General features: G+C 50.1%; 1 non-coding gene across 1 annotated transcript; it reads left to right on the top strand.

Annotated features, from left to right (window-relative positions):
* The first annotated feature begins 4,484 nt into the window (after positions 1-4,484).
* Positions 4,485-4,622, top strand: LOC114815548. Its single transcript, XR_003763338.1, has one exon. It is a non-coding gene; the product is annotated as a small nucleolar RNA SNORA7 (small nucleolar RNA).
* The last annotated feature ends 967 nt before the right edge of the window (positions 4,623-5,589 follow it).

Genomic DNA, 5,589 nt, shown 5'->3' with positions numbered 1-5,589 from the left:
AGACAGGAGGCAGAGAGGTCAGAAAGGAGGCTGATAGAGCAATCAAGGCGGGAGAGGGTAAGTGTTTGGATTAACGTGGTAGCACTTTGGGTGAAGAGGAAAGGGCAGATTTTAGCAATACTGTGAAGGTGGAACAGATAGGATTTAGTGATGGATTTGAATGTATGGGTTGAATGAAAGAAAGGAGTCAAGGATAATGCCAAGGTTATGGGCTCGCGAGACGGGAAGGATGGTGGTGCCGTCTACAGCGATGTGAAAGTCAGGGGAAGGACAGGGGTTTGGTCGGGAACATAAGGAGTTCAGTTTTGGACACAGTAAGGTTGAAGTGATGGAAGGACATCCAAGTAGAGATGTCTCGAAGGCAGGAGGAGATGCGAGACTGCAGAGAGCGAGAGAGAGATCGGGGCTGGATATAATGACGGGTACGAGGAAATAAGGATATGTACAGAAAAAGCTAACAAGTCAAGGAGGGCAGGCAGCATCTGGGTTCTCTGCGGCCCTGCTGGGAAATTCTCAGGTTTTACGAGAGACCTGGGATGAGTAAGGTCGGATGAGTTAGCCCAGGCCCCCCCCCGACAGCCCCTCTGAAATAGGACGCCCAGGCTCGGGTGCCCCCCAGAGCAGATGCCACACATGCCCGCTAGCAATGCCTCCGTTCAGACCCGAGACCTTTTGGGCCGGTCTCTCATCCCCAGGGGCGAGACAAGCCCTGGCTCTCCCTCATCTTGGAAAAAGCGATTCTTGCGGAAGGGATAAATAACGATGGTATTTGTTAAGCGCTTACTACGCGCCCAGCGCTGTTTTAAGCGCTGGGGTAGATACCCGGTAATCAGGTTGTCCCACGGGCTCCCAGTCTTCATCCCCATTTTACAAATGAGGGAACTGAGGCACAGAGAAGTAAAGTGGCTTGCCCAAGGTCACGCAGCAGACAAGAATGTGAGGGCACCCCTGGTGGGGATGGGTCATTCATTCATTCAATGGTATTTAGTGAGCGCTTACTGAGTGCAAAGTACTGTACTAAGCACTTGGGAGAGTACAGTGGAGGAATAAACAGACACATTTCCCGCCTACGGCGAGCTTATCGTCCAGAGGGGGAGACAGACGTTAATCGAAATAAATAAATCTGGTGATACTCATATTTGCGGTATTTGTTAAGCGCTTACTGTTTGCCGGGCACTGTACGGAGCCCTGGGGGCGGGGGGTGGGGGACACAAGCAAATGGGGTTGGATACAGGCCCTGTCCCTGTGGTGAGCCTACAGAGAGTTGCCTTACTAGTGACCGTTTGTGATCCCACTAACAATAAGGAGGAAGGGACTGGCGAAGGCGCTGATGGGCTCTACCTGAGACAGGTGATTGCGGGCCTGTGGGGGGTGGAGGATGGAGGGTGGCGGGGCTTTCTCTCCCTTCTCTACCCGGGAACGGGCCTGGACCAGTCAGTGACTGCCCCGGAGAGTCCCAGCCGCCCGCCTCGGGCACATAAAAGGCGCTGGTTTTGAATGATGAGGGCCTCGCTGAGGTCGGGGGCAGTTGGAGGAAGCCAGAGGCAGCACGGAGAAGCGAGCACTGAAGCAGCAGGAGGGAAGCACTCAGAGAAGCAGCAGAAAGCAGTCGCTCTTGGAAGCGGAAAGAGGCAGCGGCGGCAGAAGGGGCTCCTTTGACCGCAGACTGGTATCGGACCCTTGGTGGGGTGGAGGGAGGGAGTGAGTGTGGATGCGTCACTCCCTTGCAAGTTGGTAAAATTAAGGAAAAGACTTCTCACGGTAACCTTGGTGATCGGAGGTGTGGTTTGCCTTCTACTGTGTGTCACCGAGGCTTCCCCGGTCCGGGAAGGTCCTGGTTGGTACGAGGGCGGGGAGGGGGTGGGTGGCTCACGACAGTCATTCGTTCCTTCAGTCGTATTTATTGAGCGCTTACTGTGTGCAGAGAACTGTACCAAGTACTTGGAAAGTACAATTCGGCAACAGAGACAACCCCTACACGACAACGGGCTCACATTCCCACACGGGGCTCACATTCTCAATCCCCATTTTACAGATGAGGGAATTGAGACCCAGAGATGTGAAGTGACTTGCCCAAGGTCACAGAGCAGGTTAGTGGCAGAGCAGGGATTGGAACCCACGACCCTCTGACTCCTAAACCCACGCCAAAGAAGGCCTTGGGCTTCCCACTTGACCTGGGCCAAATCAATCAACCGAGCAATGGTATGTATTCATTCAATCGTATTTATTGAGCGCTTACTGTGTGCAGAGCACTGTACTGAGCACTTGGAATGTACACTTCAGCAACAGATAGAGACAATTCCTGCCCAACAGTGGGCTCACAGTCTAGAAGGGGGAGACAGACAGACAAAACAAAACAAGTAGACAGGCATCAACACCATCAAAATAGATAGAATCATAGATATATACACATTAATAAAAAAAGAGTAATAAATAATAATATAAAAGCATACACAGGTGCTGGGAGGAGGGGAAGAGAGTCAGGGCGATGGAGAGGGGAGGAGGGGCAGAGGGAAATGGGTCTGGGAAGGCCTCCTGGAGGAGAGGAGCTTTCAGCAGGGCTTTGAAGAGGGGAAGAGAGTTTATTGAGTGCTTACTGTGTGCAGAGCGCTGTCCTAAGCCCTTGGGAGGGTACCATATAGCAGAGTTGGTGGACCGGTTCCCTGCCCACAAGGAGTTTACAGCCCCCATCTCTTCCACTTCCCCTAGGAGCTGGGAATCAAGAAGCTCGGGTGTATCGGCCCCTGGCTTCCCACGGTTCTCACGTCCCGCCGATCCTCCCAGGAAAAGACGAGGTAAAAGGGAGCGTTCGCTCTTTTTCCCATCCACGGTGACACACAGAGAGAGGGACTCAGTGCAGTCGATCCCATTTATTGAGCTCTTACTGTGTGCAGAGCACTGCACTAACCGGACCAGGGAATGTGTCTACCAGCTCCGTTATATCGTATTCTCCCAAACACTCAATAAATGGGATCGATTGATTACAAAGAGTCGATAGATGTGTTCCCTGCCCACGACCAGCTTACAATCTAGAGGGTAAGAGGGAAGCAGTCCGGCAGTTGTGATTAGGATTTTTCCCACCTGTCCAATTCCTAATCTGAGGAAGAAGGAGGTGTTCCCAATGAGCTGCAACAGTCAAGGAGATCTCTTTACCTGAAAACCCCTGGGCCGAAAGACCCGGAAAAGGCGGGCTGGAAATCAGCAAAAAGAAGGACTTGGCTAGTTTCAAAAACAAGTGTGATTTTCTAAAAATAAAAGGATTCAGTTAGAAAAACGGATAGAGAAGTAAATATTCTTATGAACACTTCCCTCCCCCGCTTTCCTTCTCCCTCCCACCCCCACCCCAGAGTAAACATGAAAATATGATTGCTTCACTCTGCCGCTCGGATCTTTACCTTTTAAGCCCTTGCTTTTCCCCCTCGGCCTCGTGGCATTTATGCACATTTCCATCATTTATTTTGTCTGTCTCTCCTCCTGGATGCTGGTGGGCAGGGAATGTGTCGCCGACTCTGTTGTACTCTTCCGAGCGCTCAGTACAGGGCTCTGCCTCCAGTTAGCGCTCAATAAATGCCACTGATTGATCGCTTGATTGAAGATGGCAGAGTCTTTCGGTCAGCCCCGGACCCCGCGCGGCCCAGAAAGGGTTTCCGAAGGATTCCCCCAGCTGGGTAGCGTACCCCTCCCTCTCAGCAACTGCTGTTACCAACCCTGGTGGGACGTTAGCCTGTAAGCCCGCTTTGGCCAGGGAACGTGTCTGCTGATTCTGTTGTAATGCACTCTCCTGAATGTTTAGTACAGTGCTGTGCACATAGTAAGCCCCTGATAAATACCTTTGGTTGATTGTTTAATTGATTTATTCATTCATTCATTCATTCAATAGTATTTATTGAGCGCTTACTATGTGCAGAGCACTGTACTAAGCTCTTGGAATGTACAGATCGGTAACAGATAGAGACAGTCCCTGCCCTTTGACGGGCTTACGGTCTAATCGGGGGAGATGGGCAGGCAAGAAGGATGGCAATAAATAGAAACGAGGGGAAGAACATCTCATTAAAACAATAGTAGATAAATAGAATCAGGGCGATGTGCATCTCATTAACAAAATAAAAAGGGTAATGAAAATAGATACAATTGAGCAGACGAGTACAGTGCTGAGGGGATGGGAAGGGAGGGGGGGAGGAGCAGAGGGAAGATTTAGACCAATCCAGTCCTTTCTGAGGTTGACTTTAAATTTGTCGTGGGCAGGGACAAGTCTGTTGTATAGTATTCATTCATTCAATAGTATTTATTGAGCGCTTACTATGTGCAGAGCACTGTACTAAGCGCTTGGGATGAACAAGTCGGCAACAGATAGAGACGGTCCCTGCCGTTTGACGGGCTTACGGTCTGATCGGGGGAGACGGACAGACGAGAACGATGGCGATAAATAGAGTCGAGGGGAAGAACATCTGGTAAAAACAATAGTACTCTTCCAAGTGCTTAATTCCCTCTCAGGGTGGCACCTGGAGAGTTTCCAGTACTTTACCAGCCTCGACTACGGGAGGGAGAGTCAAGCAGAGGCCTGTCCGTTCCATTCCTAGCCTGGCCGGGGGCTAGCGAGTGGAAGGCCGTCTGCTACGAGTCAAAACTCACCCACGCTGGGCAGCGGCGGCACGGGAGAGAGTCGAGGGCCGAGACGCAGGTTTATGGCGATGGTAAACCACTTCTGGAATTTTTTTTTACCAAGAAGACGCTCTGGATCCACTACCCCAACGATTGCAGATGGAGGTGGGGCGTGCCGGGAGAGATGTGTCCATGGAGTCGCTATGGGTAGGAGATGATCCAACGGCGTAAGACATGCATAGAACAGGGCTCTGCTCAGAGTAAGTGCTCAGTAAATATCATTGATTGATTTTTCTCTCATCCTGTTGCCACTGGAGCAAGAGGAGAGCATCCCTCTTCTACCTGTGGAAGATCCGGAGCGATGAGCCTGAGCCCGAAACTCCAGCAAAGCTGGATTTGGTCCATCTCCCTCCTCAAAATGAAAATCCATTCAGCAAAAACAGTCTCTCATCCTTCAACCAGTGATGTTCAAAGCCACCTCAGACGGCTCAGCCTCATTTTTTTTTTAAAGGTCTTTGTTAAGCACTTACTATGTGCCAGGCATTGTACTAAGCAACAGGGTAGATACAAGCTAATTCATTGATTCAATCGTATTTGCCGAGCAGTTACTGTGTGCAGAACACTGTACTAAGCGCTTGGGAAAATACAGCAATAAATAGTCACATTCCCTGTCCACAGCGACCTTACGGTTTAGAGAACTGTAATCAGGTTGGAAAGAATCCATGTCCCACAGGGGATTCATGGTCTCAATCCCCATTTTACAGATGAAGTAACGGAGGCCCAGAAAAGCATATAGTAATAATGATGATGATGATGATGGTATTTAAGCGCTTACTATGTGCCAAGCCCTGTTCTAAATGCTGGGGTAGATACCATATAATCAGACTGTCCCACGTGGGGCTCACAGTCTTAATTCCCATTTTACAGATGAAGTAACTGAGGCCCAGAAAAGTGAATAATAATAATGATAATGATGATGGTATTTGT

The sequence above is a fragment of the Ornithorhynchus anatinus genome, chromosome 1, assembly GCF_004115215.2.
Source record: "Ornithorhynchus anatinus isolate Pmale09 chromosome 1, mOrnAna1.pri.v4, whole genome shotgun sequence".
Lineage (NCBI taxonomy): Eukaryota > Metazoa > Chordata > Mammalia > Monotremata > Ornithorhynchidae > Ornithorhynchus > Ornithorhynchus anatinus.
The sequence above is the reverse complement of the archived record's forward strand: the minus strand, read 5'-3'. Positions and strand labels throughout refer to the sequence as shown.